The sequence below is a fragment of the Polyodon spathula genome, chromosome 43 (assembly GCF_017654505.1).
Source record: "Polyodon spathula isolate WHYD16114869_AA chromosome 43, ASM1765450v1, whole genome shotgun sequence".
NCBI lineage: Eukaryota > Metazoa > Chordata > Actinopteri > Acipenseriformes > Polyodontidae > Polyodon > Polyodon spathula.
Genome location: NC_054576.1, coordinates 649670 through 669067, shown reverse-complemented (window position 1 = coordinate 669067; position 19398 = coordinate 649670). Strand labels below are relative to the sequence as shown.

The 19398-nt window shown below is 44.3% G+C and overlaps 1 protein-coding gene and 1 long non-coding RNA gene across 4 annotated transcripts in view; one reads left to right on the top strand and one right to left on the bottom strand.

Moving 5' to 3' along the window:
* LOC121305398 (immunoglobulin kappa light chain-like) overlaps positions 1-19398 on the top strand; it is a 322019-nt gene that overhangs the window by 21268 nt on the left and 281353 nt on the right. The window lies entirely within an intron of this gene.
* On the bottom strand, positions 234-11360 carry LOC121305451. Its single transcript, XR_005948080.1, has 8 exons — positions 10572-11360; positions 8059-8355; positions 4528-4596; positions 3674-3703; positions 1338-1409; positions 1001-1009; positions 882-902; positions 234-350 (listed from the first exon to the last, which is right to left on the bottom strand). It is a non-coding gene; the product is annotated as an uncharacterized LOC121305451 (long non-coding RNA).

Sequence of the window (19398 nt, the reverse complement as noted above, 5' to 3'; positions counted from 1 at the left end):
GAGTCTATTTTTAAAACAGAGCTTCTTAAACCCACTGCCTTCCACACTGTAGCCCAGAACTCAAACCCCTGAGCTACTCAGGGACGGTGACCCAGTGCTTAAAGGAAAGGGCTTGATACCAGGAGGTTCACATCCCGGCTCAGCCACTCCCTCACTGTGTGTGACTCTGAGCAAGTCAAAACGTAAACCTGGGCTCCTATTGAAAGTGACTCTGCAACAGCAGTTTTTGATGCACAGCACACCCCCTAGTCTCAAAGTCACTTTGGAGAAAAGCGACTGCTAAAAGACTCATTAATAAAAAAGAAATAAACTAGAATCCATTTACTTACCATAGTAGCATCTGTACCTTACTGGCAAAGATAAAAGTTATATATTGAGCTCCGTCTATTTGAAGTCACTGCAGTGGCTGCTTTATACAAGAATGGGGCCTCAGTAGTGTATTAGAGAGCTATAGATTTCAAAGGAGTGTATCTCTATTTGTACATTTCTATTATTGGCAAAATCCAGAGACAGTGCTCCTTCTTTATATCCTCTCCCACAGTATACAGAACACCTCACTATGAGAGCATTTATTAAATAAAGATTGCATTTCTTATTAAGAGCAGCTCATTCATACTGTTATACAATAATACCCCGTTCCATATTGTCAGCATCAGCTGCAGGAGGCCCCATTGTTAACATGTATTCATTTCTTGTGAAGCGCACAGTACATGTGTTTTGTATTGTAGTGCACAGTCACATTCTAGCACTCTTGCAGCACACACACTCCTTCCTTGTGTTGCACACATTTGAGGCTTTTGGTCTGGGTGGCACAGACCCCCACTGTAGCTCTGCATTCTAAACCCATATCCTCTTTATTAAAATATCAGCCTCACACTTACCACGAGCACAGATGCTATAATCTGTAAATGAAATAAACACACCCCATTAAATACAATTTAAAACACATATACAATTCATTTCTACATGTCAATGTACAATCATTAAATAAAATACTTACAACAGTAAGCTGTCCCAAAGAAAAAGAAAAACAGAGAATGGGTTTATTAGATTTAAGAGTTCACTTTATATTCACGTTTGTGTCACATTTACTGTAATGGTTTCTGTTCCTCTGAGAATATCACTTGATTTGGATAGCTGTTACAGGCTTAATGAAGACACCAAGGGGCACATTTCAAAGGGTTTTCTCCAGTCTGTCCAGAACTATGAAAACACTCCCTGGTAGAATATGTTGCAATACTAAAGTGTTTCTCAATGTCTTCAATCAATTGACCTGCAGCCTACAATCCCTGCAGTTCACCTAAACCGGGAGCCGCTCCAGAGAGACAGACACTTACTTCTGTAGTATCATTTGGACAGGGCATCCTTCTTCACTACCATGGACTGTGTCAGGACCACTTCAGAATCCACTTCAGAAGACAGAAAGCACGTGAAGATCATTAAACAAACAGTACTTTGCATCCCTTCTATTTAAACACTGACCATGTCGAGGAACTCTCCACATTTGGATTAGGAGTTCAACGTACATGAAACAAGATTGCTGAACAGTAAGGAGCTTCAGATTTCATTTTGTTAGAGTGTGTTCTGATGTTTTCACCTGAGTTCAGGAGCTGCTCTTCAGTTCTAGTTGCCTGTCTTAGATATATGTACATAATGCAGGCTGGATCAGTCCAAGTGTCTTTATAGAAGAGCCAGTGACTGGATCACACTTTCTTCTGTTTGCAATTCACTGCTATGCACTAGATGGCGATGGCACATACTAACAGAAACACATTTCAGCCTGCATTACATATGAAAAGAAGCACACAGACTTATGCACAAAACAACACTGCTCAGAATGATTGCAATACATCATAATAATCTCTTCTCGACTCGACTACTGCAACTCTCTCTGCAGTGCTCTTCCATCACGTGCCATAAACCGACTGCAGCTGGTTCAAAATACTGCTGCTAGGATCCTTACCAGATAAATAAAACATGATCACATCACCCCCTGTCTCGCCCAGCTGCACTGGCTATGTGGAAAGTTCAGGATTACTTTCAAAATTCTCCTGCTTGCCTACAAGACCCTCCATCACACAGGCCCAGAGTATCTCTCCAGCCCGCTGAGCCGCTGTGTCCTGGCACGCAAGCTGAGCTCCTCTGACTCTGGCCTGCTTGTTATACCCAAGCAAAAGCGCCCCACACTGGGAGAGCGGCTCTTTTAGCTTCACGGCCCTGACTCTTTGGATCTCTCTCCCAGCTCTAGTGTGTGCAGCTCCCAGTCACTCGCTTCAAATCAAACCTCTAGACCCACCTGTTCTCTCTTACTTTCAATGCTATTCAAGCCTTATATCTGTTATTAGCTGTTGTCTTCAGATTTTTCACTCCCACCTCGTATGATTCTGTATGACACACACATCCACAATGTTTAGAATTCACATCCTAGCCTTGTATTTAATGTAATGTGCCTATAGTTAATGTACTTGCATTGGTTTTTACTGTTGTATTTAATGTGCTATGCCCTGTATTTCACCATATTTAATGTATTTGCATTGTTCCTCATTATCTTGTAAAGTGCTTTGTGATGGTGGTCCACTGTGAAAGGCTCTATATAAAATAAAGATTTATAAAAAGGTAAGGGAACAGGACAACATTTTAGTCAAGTTATTATATCTCAGTTGGGCTTTCTTTCTTACTGACATTTAAGATGATAAATCAATACAATAAGTCTCTGTGGAAGGGTGGTGGGTAATTCACTGTCCAGGAGACAGACAGGTGTACTTGAAAACACCACACAGGTGCCCAGTTTTATTTGTAAGGGTGTCTTGTTTCTTTTTAGCCCGCAGAGGGCGCTGTTGGTCCCTGGTCTGCTTACCAACTATGGTAAACAGAACCACAGGAATACCAAATGATGGTAAGACAGTTCAGGGTGCTAGCGCACTTGCAGGTGCTTCAAACAGTAATTCAAAAATAGAAGGCAAGAAGAAAAAGGGAAAATAAAACAGTAACAAAACTATAAAGAAAAGTTGCTGTACTTTGCAGCGATATCCCGGTCGCCGCTGCCCGTGTGACCCGGATCACCGTCCTACGCTGCTGGCTAACTAACCTGCTCAGATATACAATCAGGGGTCTGCCCAAGGGTTCCTGCCCTCACTGTCTCACTCTGAAACTCCGTTTCGTTCTCTCCCACTGGTTCTCAGTCATGGACCAGCGCTTCCGCACTCTCGGAGCGTTTAAAAGGGCAGACCTGAGGAAACAGAGTGTTAACTTATAGGGCTAACAATCTCCCCGAGACCCGCCTCTCAGCCATTCAGAGAGGGGGAAAGTCCACACACCCACTTTCCCACCTCCCCGTGTCACTGCCATGACTCACAGGCGGTTGTTGGACGACTGCTGCCCTCTTCCTGCAGCACTGTGAACACGCCAGCAGAGTCAGCACAGATCTCCCTCTGCTACAGTCTCATTAAAGGTGCTGCATCAACACAATCACATGTTAAATGCAAACAGATTAAATATTTTCAAAGTATATATCTCTCAAGCTTCGTGTTTTCCTCTTCCACTGCAGTGTAACAGACAGACAGACAGACAGACAGCACAAACACACACACACAACACACACACACACACACACAGGCACACAAACACACACACACACACTCCACAGCAGAAGCTATAGGCTGTCTGTACTCACTGTCAGCTCTTTTCTCCATCATATTGTCTCCTATCAGGTAAAACAGAAATAGGTTCATACAGTTAGGCGTATATTAGTAACCGGATATGGGCTCTTTGTGTTAGTGCCAGTAGAGAAACAGCAGCTAGATGTGCTCAGATTCACTGGGGTTTGTGTTAGTGCCAGTAGAGAAACAGCAGCTAGATGTGTTCAGATTCACTGGGGTTTGTGTTAGTGCCAGTAGAGAAACAGCAGCTAGATGTGTTCAGATTCACTGGGGTTTGTGTTAGTGCCAGTAGAGAAACAGCAGCTAGATGTGTTCAGATTCACTGGGGTTTGTGTTAGTGCCAGTAGAGAAACAGCAGCTAGATGTGTTCAGATTCACTGGGGTTTGTGTTAGTGCCAGTAGAGAAACAGCAGCTAGATGTGTTCAGATTCACTGGGGTTTGTGTTAGTGCCAGTAGAGAAACAGCAGCTAGATGTGTTCAGATTCACTGGGGTTTGTGTTAGTGCCAGTAGAGAAACAGCAGCTAGATGTGTTCAGATTCACTGGGGTTTGTGTTAGTGCCAGTAGAGAAACAGCAGCTAGATGTGTTCAGATTCACTGGGGTTTGTGTTAGTGCCAGTAGAGAAACAGCAGCTAGATGTGTTCAGATTCACTGGGGTTTGTGTTAGTGCCAGTAGAGAAACAGCAGCTAGATGTGCTCAGATTCACTGGGGTTTGTGTTAGTGCCAGTAGAGAAACAGCAGCTAGATGTGCTCAGATTCACTGGGGTTTGGCCTTAAGTCTTTCAGCTGTAATTCTACATGTTCTCCTCTTGAAGTTTTAATGTTGTGCCCACACACTACCCAGACGTGCTTTTCAAAGGACTCACCCAACTCCCGCTCTCCTTTGAGTCCATCACTGCCCAGTTCAGCATCACTGTCGTCTGAATCCTCTGCCTCTGGAATAGGGAGAACAGAGCTTCATGAAGCAATGAAGGATTCCCTCGACTGCAGTGCACAACTTCATAGGACACAGAACACAGGCAGGCAGAGAGCTCCCTATTACATTGCAATGCAGAGCTGCGAGGTTTAACCATGACATTTGTGGCTATACACTAGCCCTTGATGTTATGCATGATTAGTGATGATTAGTCAGGTTGCGTTTCTAAACACATTGTGTGCTCTGTCCAGGACTGTGCTTTTTTGTCATTGCTTAACTTAAATTCCTTTCTTTCAAATCTTTCTTTCTTTCTTTCTTTCTTTCTTTCTTTCTTTCTTTCTGTTACATTTTTTATCGGTTGTGTTGCTGAGATCTGTAAACACAGGCTGTGGTTACATTTTTAATGAGAGCGGTCCTGTGTTGCTGAGATCTGTAAACACAGGCTGTGGTTACATTTTTAATGAGAGCAGTCCTGTGTTGCTGAGATCTGTAAACACAGGCTGTGGTTACATTTTTAATGAGAGCAGTCCTGTGTTGCTGAGATCTGTAAACACAGGCTGTGGTTACATTTTTAATGAGAGCGGTCCTGTGTTGCTGAGATCTGTAAACACAGGCTGTGGTTACATTTTTAATGAGAGCGGTCCTGTGTTGCTGAGATCTGTAAACACAGGCTGTGGTTACATTTTTAATGAGAGCGGTCCTGTGTTGCTGAGATCTGTAAACACAGGCTGTGGTTACATTTTTAATGAGAGCAGTCCTGTGTTGCTGAGATCTGTAAACACAGGCTGTGGTTACATTTTTAATGAGAGCAGTCCTGTGTTGCTGAGATCTGTAAACACAGGCTGTGGTTACATTTTTAATGAGAGCAGTCCTGTGTTGCTGAGATCTGTAAACACAGGCTGTGGTTACATTTTTAATGAGAGCAGTCCTGTGTTGCTGAGATCTGTAAACACAGGCTGTGGTTACATTTTTAATGAGAGCAGTCCTGTGTTGCTGAGATCTGTAAACACAGGCTGTGGTTACATTTTTAATGAGAGCGGTCCTGTGTTGCTGAGATCTGTAAACACAGGCTGTGGTTACATTTTTAATGAGAGCAGTCCTGTGTTGCTGAGATCTGTAAACACAGGCTGTGGTTACATTTTTAATGAGAGCAGTCCTGTGTTGCTGAGATCTGTAAACACAGGCTGTGGTTACATTTTTAATGAGAGCAGTCCTGTGTTGCTGAGATCTGTAAACATTACACTATGTAACACAATTTTTGTTCCTGGGTAGTAAGTGTTATTTCCTAATTGCTTATGCCTCAAAAGTATAGAAAATGGCTATTATTCCCCACAAACTTTGCTTTTGTGACCAGGACAGTGATATTTCAAAATATCACTATTTCCAATGGGAAAATGGGCAAATGTGTGTCTTTTCGTTCACATAAAGTCAGAAAAAAAACACATGAATCCAAATTAACATGTATTTATACTAAAGTAATACAAAAATGACTACAAAAGATTTAGAAGTGAGTAGTTTTTCGAGATTTACGATTATACTGTAAATAGTTGTGACTTTCACAATTAAATCTGGAAGTTATCAGGATAACTCTTTATAGCACTTTTGTGCAACTGGCCCCAGGACTAGAGTACACAGTTATAAACTGAGTGGAGACAGGCTTAGGACAGAGGGTAGGAGACACATCTTCTCACTTAACCTCCTTGTGCTCCGTCCTTCGGATGAGATGTAAAACCGAGCTCCTATTGGAAGTGACTCTGCAGCAGCAACTGTTGATGTACAGATCATCATTCCATAGTGTCTGTAGCTGCTTTGGATAAAAGCATCTGCTAATTGACACATCGATTATTACACCCAGAGTCAAAAAGGGCTCGGGTTGATGTGCTCCTCCGACTGGGCAACATCCCTTGCAGTGGAGTTAACAGACAATCAACAGACAAGGGAGCTGAATCTATTCAACCTGGAACAAAGAAGGATTAAAGGAGACATTTCTTCTCACAGAGTGTTTGAAATGGGTCACTAGAACGGTGTTGCTGCAGAGTCATCAGGATGTCTTTAAAAGCCAACTAGATGAAAGTCAGGGATCAGTCAGCTACTAGAAAAGTATTGATATGCTAAATTCCCTGATCTTGTTCATAACTTTTCTCAATCACAGCCAATGACTCACTGTGTGTGACCCTGAGCAGGTCACTTCACCTCCTTGTGCTCCGTCCTTCGGACGAGACATTAAATCAATGCCCTATTGTAAGTGACTCTGCATATAATGCACAGTTCACAGCCTGCCTCTGTAAAGCACACTGTGAAGGGGGTCCACTATGAATGGCACCACATATACATTATTATTATTATTATTATTATTATTATTATTATTATTATTATTATTATTATTATTATTAACCAAAGAGTAACTGCATCTGCACAGAAAACAGCACATCCATGTCAGTCAAGTGGAAAATGAAAAACAACATGCTTTTTTTACGGTTTTAAACTGGAATATTTTAAATCGAGGCAACAGCATGTCATGAAAAATCCTGACTATTTAGTACCTGCATTTTGATAGTACTGCTATCTATCTCATATTTTAATTTGCTTTTTGGTAATTAATATTTGCTGTGCTTCTAAAAACAGAAATCGCATTTGCAATCCCACGCTCTGCCCCTTGCCTTTTTATTCTGCCTGTACTGAAGACACACGGCATGTTGAAATATGCAGGGCTGCAGGGGCTTGTTTTTCCACAACCAATTTTCCTCAGGCAGTTTCATTGAGGAGTCCACAGATTGATAAAACTTGTGTTCCATGTTATTAGAGTATGCTATCCTGTATTTGGCTCGTGGGAGTGAAAGATAAACCCCAATCCTTTGAAATTGGAAGCCTGTTTATAAAATGTATTCACTAATTTTCTTCAGGATTAAATATTTTAATAATTAACAATCCTTTAAAGGAAGTACTTACAAAAAAACATAAATATATATTAGAAATATTTGTAGAATGTCATAAATTGCTTAATAAAAAATAAAAAATAAATGTATTGCGATACGAATCGTATCATGAACTTAGTGTATCGTCTCACCCCTGCTGATAACAGTCACTGATTTCCACCTCAGCTAATATCACTTTCAGATATAAAAGTGTAAGATCAGGTTTATATGCAGGTACTGCACTGAAATGTTTCTTCTGGTGACGCTAAGCAACCCGAGTGGATTTGGCATCACCAGTGATGGGACATGTGCTCCCTGCAGCCCTGTGACGACACCGCTGATCAAACAGCATTCTAAAGAGGCGGGGCAGTGGCTGCTCATCTAGCAGCTGCCTCAGGAGCAAGCACAGTTATGTCCTTGTTGACAGAGTGGCTGGGCAGCTCCCCTTGGGTAAAATATGAATGTGAAGCACACTGCTGGTGTTCAGTAGCAGCTCTGCAAGATGAATAGGCAGCTCAATGCTGGTTGTTTTGTAGGGTTACCTCTAAATCCCAGTTCACATTTACCTGGAGAATCATCGCACAGGCTGGATCATAGCTTGCTGTTCTCCTCAAGTGTACAGGCATTATATTCAGCAGGAAGTTCCTCTGCGATGGAGACACATTCCTGCTCTATGAACTCCTCTTTGATAGGAACACATTCCTGTTGAGGGATCTCTTCATCTTTAACAAACGGCAGCTCTGAAACCTGCACTAGACTTGCACAGCACTCCTGCTCAAAGGACTCCTCTTGTGTGGAAACCGCTTCTATCTTTGGCTCCTCCTGTGCTTCAGATTCAGGGATAGCGTGGCTCTCTCTGGGATCTGTGGGGAAACAAAATTATATAAAATGACAGCTCTTTCTTACTAGCTCTGCGCAGGCAGGGTGCTGCTGCCGCCCCCTTTATTCACCCAGCTGGGTCTGGAAAGATCTCTGTAAATGTGTGTGCAGAACAATAAGGAGACAGGACTAAAGCAAAAGAAGAAGCAGAGACTGAACCAAAGACAAACCCAGCACTGGAGCTGAATACAATGAAACCATGCATCTCAAAACAGATCTGCAGGCAAACACCATGTGCTGCTGTGTGTTCATATTAGGACCCCAATCATTACTGTAACCCTCTGCAATATGGGCTGTGAGTGTCTCAGTGGGACTCTATACAAGACTTAAATGGATACCATTTAGTCTCTTAAATTAGACTGGTTAAGATTTACCAATATAGTACTTTCTTAGTTTACAGAATACCTGTTTAAATATGAATTAGACTAGGCTAGATTCACAACATTATAAAATCTGCTCTATAAAGTAATACAATGTCTTGATTAGACTATAACCAATATTAGGACAGATCTGTGTTATTAACAGCGCTTACAATAATCAAACACTTTAAATGTGTCTTAAGAGAAATTCTAACCAATATCTTTCTAACAGAAGGCAGTTTAAGGTGTTGGATTGACCGGGCAATACCACTCAATACAATCAATCTTACCCTGAAAAATGAAAGGCCGCACCCCCAGCACCCCTAGTTCCAGTGCCCTTGCACCCAGGTAATGTCCTACCGCACCCCCAGCACCCCTAGTTCCAGTGCCCTTGCACCCAGGTAATGTTCTGCCGCACCCCCAGCACCCCTAGTTCCAGCACCCTTGCACCCAGGTAATGTTCTGCCGCACCCCCAGCACCCCTAGTTCCAGTGCCCTTGCACCCAGGTAATGTCCTACCGCACCCCCAGCACCCCTAGTTCCAGTGCCCTTGCACCCAGGTAATGTCCTACCGCACCCCCAGCACCCCTAGTTCCAGTGCCCTTGCACCCAGGTAATGTCCTACCGCACCCCCAGCACCCCTAGTTCCAGTGCCCTTGCACCCAGGTAATGTCCTACCGCACCCCCAGCACCCCTAGTTCCAGTGCCCTTGCACCCAGGTAATGTCCTACCGCACCCCCAGCACCCCTAGTTCCAGTGCCCTTGCACCCAGGTAATGTCCTGCCGCACCCCCAGCACCCCTAGTTCCAGCACCCTTGCACCCAGGTAATGTTCTGCCGCACCCCCAGCACCCCTAGTTCCAGCACCCTTGCACCCAGGTAATGTTCTGCCGCACCCCCAGCACCCCTAGTTCCAGCACCCTTGCACCCAGGTAATGTCCTTCCAGCACCCTGCACCCCCGGCACCCCTAGTTCCAGCACCCTTGCACCCAGGTAATGTTCTGCCGCACCCCCGGCACTTTGTTCCACTTTTTGTCAATGTTTTTTTCCAGCTGTTATTTAGCAGTGTGGCAGCATGCAGGAACAGCACACACAAGTGAAACACGCTTCCGGTCCCTGCAGGAAACCTTATCCAGGAGCCTAGATTTATATACTATCTATTTATTTAACTATTTATTTAATTATTTATTAGCAGATGCCCTTACCCAAGGGCAACTTACAGTTGTATACAAAAAACACATATCAAGAATTACAGCACAATTAAGAGCAAGATGCAAAATACAATGACTTCAGTCCTAATAAGAACAAATACGAAAACATATTTTATAATGGTGTTGCTATCCCTATTGCATGCATCCTGTGCAAACTCATCTCTGCTGTTAAATAATAACCCTGAAAAAATAATAAACAGGACGTGCTGCTGTGTGTTCATATTAGGACCCAAATCATTATTCTAACCCTCTGCAATATGGGCTGCGACTGTCTCAGTGGGAATCTATACAAGTCATCGCTTTACCATGAGGATACCATTTCAGCCCCTCTAATTACAGACTGGTTAAAACCTTCCAATGTAGTGTTTTCTTAGTTTCTAGAATAGCAATTTAAATATGAATTAGACTAGGCTAGATGCACTACCTTCTTATAGTCTATAAAATAACACAATGCCTCACTTAGACTCCTTATAACCAATATTAGGACAGAGCTGTGCTATTAACCGCGCTTATAATCAACAAACACTTTAAAACGTGTCTTAAGAGAAATTCCAACCAAGATCTTTCCAGTAGAAGCTGGTCTGAGGTGTTGGATTGACCGAGCAATGCCGCACAATAAAATCAATCTTACCCTGAAATATGAAAGCCTGTTTAATGTCTGTTTAAATACCCTCGCACGGCTCTCAGCTCGCTCTCTGATATTTCCAATCTCAGCTTTAGACTTTCATTCTCTCTCTTCAATCCAGTCATTTCTACTCAGAACTCAGTGAATTTCCCGCAGGACGGGGTCTCAGCCTCTTGAAAGAACGGCACGGAGACCCTGACCTCCATCTGCACTGGTTTTACTGGGAGACTGGTCTAACGGAATCCTCTTTTCACCCACAAACACCGCTTCGGTTTGTATTTAGTAGATATATTTGTTTTTATCGCAGCCTTCCCATTCAAATATATGCATCACAAACAGACTTTGCAAGCAGCAGCGCCCGTCTTTCAGGACCCCGCGCAGCTCTGCTGGAATTGAAACGCGTTTGTTTCTCAGTAAATAATCTCATTGAAAAGCGACACTTGTCTGCAGAGACTGACGCGCTGCAGGAGCCAGCGTGTTGTACAATCAGCAGCGCCTGCAGCCGCCTCTCTCCAGGTGCACAAGTCCCAGCAGAAGGCGAGCCTGGATGAATCGGCGCGTATTCTTGGCTGGCCTCCCTGTGGAAGCGAGGGCGGCTCGACGCGGTTATGAAGCTGGATGGCAGGGTTCTCCATGTTGGCTCTTTGCGCGCTGTGTTCTAGGCAATGCTGACGCTGCGCCGATCCGAAATGGCGCCAGTTTCCACTGTCTCTGCTTTCTAATGCGCATGCTCAATTCCAAAACCGCTGGGTGCGTCAGATGACAGTGTTCTGCGCGCATGCCCTGTCCAAGTTGGGCAACACAGAAAAAGAGCTGGCATGAATTACAACTACTGTATTGTGAATGAAATACCGCTGCAATGATGCTTTTGAGATTCATTTTCAAACGAGACTAGTAAAAAACTGTGGACGATATTCCATTACAAAATTAAACAAAAATAAATACAAAAAAAAAAAATATCCATCTATTTATTTATTGCAACATTTCTCTATTTATTTATATATGTATTTATTTATTCATGTACTTAGTCGTTTATTTCAACATTTATTTATTTATCCCTGTATGTATTTATGTATTTATAATTTTGACATGGGATATCCTCTATATAAAACTGGATTCATTTCTGTTTAACAAATGTGATCATAAATACTGTAACAGCAAATAAGTAGCTACAGAATGTGTGCATTGCAGAAAGAGATTATTATTAAAACATGACGAGACATCTCTGAGGCTTTATTAATAACCACCAATATTCTACTTCAGTGACAAGTTACAAGGTTCAACTGTACAGCTGAGACTGCTTTGATTGATAGTGTACATTCCTCCTTGAATGAGGTCAGAAAAAGGGGCGGAGCTAGAGATTTCAAACAGAATGACTGATATTTTTGTGATACAATACTGAAATGATTGGGTATTTTTACCATAGTATAAAGCTTTCTTTAATTATTAGTTCAAACTGCTGCATAATCAAGTGAATGCACAAACACCTTGTGTTTAGTTTTTAATTCTTCAGGTTATTCAATTATTATGTTTAACCCATTTTGATTTTTAAATGATCCCTTCAATCGTCTACTGCACCGCTAATGGGGAAATGTAAAATAAGTTGATGGCTGATCGAAACAAAATCTTTTTTTTTTTTTTTTTTTGTGAAACGTAATTCAAAAAAATCCTTCAAGAATCTTCCTGTTTCTTTAACTTTGTAAATCACCTCCTCACCCAGTTCATTGCTCTCCCTCTGTCTGTCTGTCTCTCTCTGTGTGTGTAATCTCCATGCCTGCAATGGTAATGACTAGAGTTCAATCCTAGTGCTCAGGTGTAACCCTCTTTTCATTTTCTTTTGTTTAAAATATATTCCAATGCTGCAGTAATTTTAATTGGCTGATCAGAAGTCAATGTAAAGAGTGTGTAACAGAGCACACTTCTCCTTTTCTGAGGTCAGTCAGCTCTGCGTTCTTTTCTGAGAATGGAATAAGTGTGTGTGGTTAGTGAGAGGAAGTGAAGGCAGGCAGGGTTTAAATTGCCTGAGTACTGGAATGCAGCCCTGCACCCCCTGTTAAACTGAGTACTGGAATGCAGCCCTGCACCCCCTGTTAAACTGAGTACTGGAATGCAGCCCTGCACCCCCTGTTAAACTGAGTACTGGAATGCAGCCCTGCACCCCCTGTTAAACTGAGTACTGGAATGCAGCCCTGCACCCCCTGTTAAACTGAGTACTGGAATGCAGCCCTGCACCCCCTGTTAAACTGAGTACTGGAATGCAGCCCTGCACCCCCTGTTAAACTGAGTACTGGAATGCAGCCCTGCACCCCCTGTTAAACTGAGTACTGGAATGCAGCCCTGCACCCCCTGTTAAACTGAGTACTGGAATGCAGCCCTGCACCCCCTGTTAAACTGAGTACTGGAATGCAGCCCTGCACCCCCTGTTAAACTGAGTACTGGAATGCAGCCCTGCACCCCCTGTTAAACTGAGTACTGGAATGCAGCCCTGCACCCCCTGTTAAACTGAGTACTGGAATGCAGCCCTGCACCCCCTGTTAAACTGAGTACTGGAATGCAGCCCTGCACCCCCTGTTAAACTGAGTACTGGAATGCAGCCCTGCACCCCCTGTTAAACTGAGCCCTGCACCCCCTGTTACTGGAATGCAGCCCTGCACCCCCTGTTAAACTGAGTACTGGAATGCAGCCCTGCACCCCCTGTTAAACTGAGTACTGGAATGCAGCCCTGCACCCCCTGTTAAACTGAGTACTGGAATGCAGCCCTGCACCCCCTGTTAAACTGAGTACTGGAATGCAGCCCTGCACCCCCTGTTAAACTGAGTACTGGAATGCAGCCCTGCACCCCCTGTTAAACTGAGTACTGGAAATGCAGCCCTGCACCCCCTGTTAAACTGAATACTGGAATGCAGCCCTGCACCCCCTGTTAAACTGAGTACTGGAATGCAGCCCTGCACCCCCTGTTAAACTGAGTACTGGAATGCAGCCCTGCACCCCCTGTTAAACTGAGTACTGGAATGCAGCCCTGCACCCCCTGTTAAACTGAGTACTGGAATGCAGCCCTGCACCCCCTGTTAAACTGAGTACTGGAATGCAGCCCTGCACCCCCTGTTAAACTGAGTACTGGAATGCAGCCCTGCACCCCCTGTTAAACTGAGTACTGGAATGCAGCCCTGCACCCCCTGTTAAACTGAGTACTGGAATGCAGCCCTGCACCCCCTGTTAAACTGAGTACTGGAATGCAGCCCTGCACCCCCTGTTAAACTGAGTACTGGAATGCAGCCCTGCACCCCCTGTTAAACTGAGTACTGGAATGCAGCCCTGCACCCCCTGTTAAACTGAGTACTGGAATGCAGCCCTGCACCCCCTGTTAAACTGAGTACTGGAATGCAGCCCTGCACCCCCTGTTAAACTGAGTACTGGAATGCAGCCCTGCACCCCCTGTTAAACTGAGTACTGGAATGCAGCCCTGCACCCCCTGTTAAACTGAGTACTGGAATGCAGCCCTGCACCCCCTGTTAAACTGAGTACTGGAATGCAGCCCTGCACCCCCTGTTAAACTGAGTACTGGAATGCAGCCCTGCACCCCCTGTTAAACTGAGTACTGGAATGCAGCCCTGCACCCCCTGTTAAACTGAGTACTGGAATGCAGCCCTGCACCCCCTGTTAAACTGAGTACTGGAATGCAGCCCTGCACCCCCTGTTAAACTGAGTACTGGAATGCAGCCCTGCACCCCCTGTTAAACTGAGTACTGGAATGCAGCCCTGCACCCCCTGTTAAACTGAGTACTGGAATGCAGCCCTGCACCCCCTGTTAAACTGAGTACTGGAATGCAGCCCTGCACCCCCTGTTAAACTGAGTACTGGAATGCAGCCCTGCACCCCCTGTTAAACTGAGTACTGGAATGCAGCCCTGCACCCCCTGTTAAACTGAGTACTGGAATGCAGCCCTGCACCCCCTGTTAAACTGAGTACTGGAATGCAGCCCTGCACCCCCTGTTAAACTGAGTACTGGAATGCAGCCCTGCACCCCCTGTTAAACTGAGTACTGGAATGCAGCCCTGCACCCCCTGTTAAACTGAGTACTGGAATGCAGCCCTGCACCCCCTGTTAAACTGAGTACTGGAAATGCAGCCCTGCACCCCCTGTTAAACTGAGTACTGGAATGCAGCCCTGCACCCCCTGTTAAACTGAGTACTGGAATGCAGCCCTGCACCCCCTGTTAAACTGAGTACTGGAATGCAGCCCTGCACCCCCTGTTAAACTGAGTACTGGAATGCAGCCCTGCACCCCCTGTTAAACTGAGTACTGGAATGCAGCCCTGCACCCCCTGTTAAACTGAGTACTGGAATGCAGCCCTGCACCCCCTGTTAAACTGAGTACTGGAATGCAGCCCTGCACCCCCTGTTAAACTGAGTACTGGAATGCAGCCCTGCACCCCCTGTTAAACTGAGTACTGGAATGCAGCCCTGCACCCCCTGTTAAACTGAGTACTGGAATGCAGCCCTGCACCCCCTGTTAAACTGAGTACTGGAATGCAGCCCTGCACCCCCTGTTAAACTGAGTACTGGAATGCAGCCCTGCACCCCCTGTTAAACTGAGTACTGGAATGCAGCCCTGCACCCCCTGTTAAACTGAGTACTGGAATGCAGCCCTGCACCCCCTGTTAAACTGAGTACTGGAATGCAGCCCTGCACCCCCTGTTAAACTGAGTACTGGAATGCAGCCCTGCACCCCCTGTTAAACTGAGTACTGGAATGCAGCCCTGCACCCCCTGTTAAACTGAGTACTGGAATGCAGCCCTGCACCCCCTGTTAAACTGAGTACTGGAATGCAGCCCTGCACCCCCTGTTAAACTGAGTACTGGAATGCAGCCCTGCACCCCCTGTTAAACTGAGTACTGGAATGCAGCCCTGCACCCCCTGTTAAACTGAGTACTGGAATGCAGCCCTGCACCCCCTGTTAAACTGAGTACTGGAATGCAGCCCTGCACCCCCTGTTAAACTGAGTACTGGAATGCAGCCCTGCACCCCCTGTTAAACTGAGTACTGGAATGCAGCCCTGCACCCCCTGTTAAACTGAGTACTGGAATGCAGCCCTGCACCCCCTGTTAAACTGAGTACTGGAATGCAGCCCTGCACCCCCTGTTAAACTGAGTACTGGAATGCAGCCCTGCACCCCCTGTTAAACTGAGTACTGGAATGCAGCCCTGCACCCCCTGTACTGGAATGCAGTCCTGCACCCCCTGTTAAACTGGAATGCAGCCCTGCACCCCCTGTTAAACTGAGTACTGGAATGCAGCCCTGCACCCCCTGTTAAACTGAGTACTGGAATGCAGCCCTGCACCCCCTGTTAAACTGAGTACTGGAATGCAGCCCTGCACCCCCTGTTAAACTGAGTACTGGAATGCAGCCCTGCACCCCCTGTTAAACTGAGTACTGGAATGCAGCCCTGCACCCCCTGTTAAACTGCCAAGAGGGGATTCTGGAAAGAGGAGAGTGAGCTGAGCAGCTTCATACCAAACATGCCAGTCAATCATCATTAAATGAGGGTGTCTGCTCTGCTCCTTAGAAAAGAATTAAACACAGATCTGTTAGAATGCTGTGCTATAATGAAAACCAATGTGTGTGAAAATCTGAGGGGAACATTGAAGCAGGGTTTCACGCCAACTATTCTCCTGTTGAACGCAAACCTATAAGTGTGCTGCTGTGTGTGTCTCTGCTCTGGGGGCTCTTCCCACACCTCCTCAAAGGCTCAGACACTGTAGAGCCGCACGCCTCTGAGAGAGACTCCCTGCTGGGACACAGGGGGACCCCCTGGACAAACAGTTACTTGAATCCAGCCTGAAGCTGCCCCTGCCTCGTGCATCATTGCAGGCAGCCTCCAAAAAGATGTCTCAGACTGGCTGGGCAGTGAGACATGGTTCCAGTGGCAGAGTGGAGGAGCTCACAGGTAGCTCACATTACCACTGCTCATGCTATCCCAGCTCTCTGGATTAAAAACCAACCGTGATGCCAACCCAGCAGCTTCATGAGCACCGAAACAAAAGTGCAGAAATATAAACTGAACGTGTATTTTAGTATCAAGGCCTTTGCATAATGAGGGAGTTTCAGTGTCGTGATGGCCTTTGTTTAAACTGTCCCTGCAAGTACTTCCCCTCTCCAATGTCAAGATAACTTGCGTCTGTCAGCACAAGCACAGCAGTGCTGCTCTTTTCAGGCTCTATCTGCCCCTGCCCCTGTTCATTGTTTCACATGTATTATCACTGCTGGGGATGAACAGCCTCGTCTAAACCTTGATGATCTGAACCCCTCTGTTATCCTCACTCTGTGGGGGGGGGGGGTTGTCGTGTATATTTATGTTTTTTACATCCAAGGTCATATCACAATGTGGATTCCTCACAAACTACTATAACTTATAACTTAGTCACTATAATTCACCAATTATGCTATAAACTACAACAATACATGACTCCAATAGTAATGCGTGGTTCTGGCTTAATTTTAATTGATTAAATCATGAATGTTTACTCTCTGTAAAAGTGCACATTGTTTCAAACAAAAATACCACAGACAATTTAAGAAATAATGATTCTTAACTCGTTTTATTATATCGCACACATGGATAAGCAAAGACAACACATCATAGAGATTCTAAATCTAATAGCTACAGGCAATTATATATTTACCCTTGTGGAGCTTGAAGAAAGGTTTTAAGAGTAGGGATGTTTCAAAGTTTTGCAAGTCCAGTTGTAAAAAGAGTCCATTAATGTGAAAAACTTGAAGAGTCCTGGAGTTTCGTTGCAAATTGTTAGATTTCCAAGAACAACGTGTGAAGTTTTGTGAAAAACTTCAGAAAAGTCTCTTCTACCGGTACCACATCGATATTTTGTCGGCTGGGTGCAATGAGGCTCGATTAAGGCTCATCAGCAGAAAAATGAGACCCTCCCATTGGCTTCGTGGTAGAATGGTTAGCACTCTTGACTCAGACTCCAGTGATCTGAGTTCAAGTCTTGGTGGGACCTGAGGATTTTCTTTCTTTTCAGAAAATCAAATGAATTTGACATTCATTTCCGGAACGGAAGCATGCGAACAGGTGAAATTAATACAGATTCTGATATCTAAGGTGGGAGATGTATATTTTGTTTAATTTGCTAAAATATATCAGTTAATTTTAGTGCTGTGCTGTAGTTGGGAAATACATGCTGAAAGCCTCTGCTACAGGTTGTAAGTGTCGTGGGGTGCCGTAGCTTAGCTGTTCAAAGATGCTGCTAGCAAACAGGAGATCCTGGTTTTGGAGGTGGAGGCAGGGACAATGTGAAAGAAGAACAAAAAGCAAACAGCAAGGGATAAAATGACAGACTTTTCCAGGATTTGAACCCAGTATCTCTTGTACCCAATCAGAGAATCAGATCCCCAGATGAACGAGCTGTTCCACCAAGGCCAATATTATTTCATTTATCCATCCTTTCACTTGTTTAAATACCCAGAAGCAACTGCTAACCACCTTAGCAATACTGATTCCACACTTCAGCTGTGTATCAGCAGCAAGTGAATATCTATCAAACCACAAACCCATCATGTAACGATCACTCTGCCCAACTGAGAAGCAGTGGTACTGTCCCCCCTAACGAGATACTACTGGCCCACTATCTATAACTAACTAAGTCAGCAAGAGTGACAGACAGAAAAAGCAGGGGCGTCAGAGGGGTCAATTTCACGAACAAACAGTTTATTGTTGTGAACTATAATGTAATAAATGAAATATAAGGACAACAACTTATTGCAGAGAACAGTTAGTTAAGTGAAAGGTACAGGCGAGTAAGAAAAGTAAAGAGAACTAAACAAACATCCAAACAAAATAACACTAAAGCAAAATGAATGTGGTGTCTGGTCAGCCTCCAATAAACCCCCACACACACACACACAAACACCACACCAATACAAAACCAGCACACCGACTGGCAAAAAAGACAAAGGTGAATGAATAATTATACAGGGAAAACAATTACAAAGACAGTCTTGATGGCAATGGGTGATAAATTAAATTTAGGCCTAACAAGTCCAGTGAAGCAATGCACATGTAATCCAAAGAAACAAAACAAAACCAAAATTAAAGGAACAAAAGTAGAAAAAAACCAGCAAACAGAAAAGGAATAATCTCGTCAACAAATAATGAAGTCCCAAATAGAGTCCTGCACTGATGATGGTGGATGAAGGTTGATGAAAAAATAATGATTGTAGAAAATGATGAGTCTGTCGAGTAGTACCGGGTTGAAGGGTGAACAGCCGTTTGGAAAATATCAGGAGGATCAGGAACAAAATGGAGACTGAACACACTAAAACAAACCCTAAAAAAAACAAACCCTAAACAGACCTTGAACAGCAACTAAACTTAAACAAGCAAGTGTATAAACAAAAAAGAAGAGTGTAGACAAAGTACAAGATTTTAACAAAAGAGTAAATGTATGCACCTGTATTTATCTAAAATAAAGTTAAAGTTACACTGTAATTAAGTAATGTGAAGGCTGTTCTTGTTAAAGGTATTGCATCGTACAGAGGAAGCAAGTAATGAGCTGTTTGTAAAATGGATTCCTCAAGGCAAAGGGGAGTGCTCTCCTAGCCTAGCCAGCCAGCTTTAATACTGGTGCTGGCTTCCAAGGAGCTCTGAGATTGGAGGAGTGGATATCTGAATGAGCCAATGGGGGGAGAGGATGAACAAGGGTGATAGCAAGGAACTATGGGAAATTGAGTTTTAACCTGGCCAGGCTACTGACCCTAACAAAAAGGGACAGGTGGGTGAAACTTACACCAACTTTATGGAGAATGTGAATTGTTAC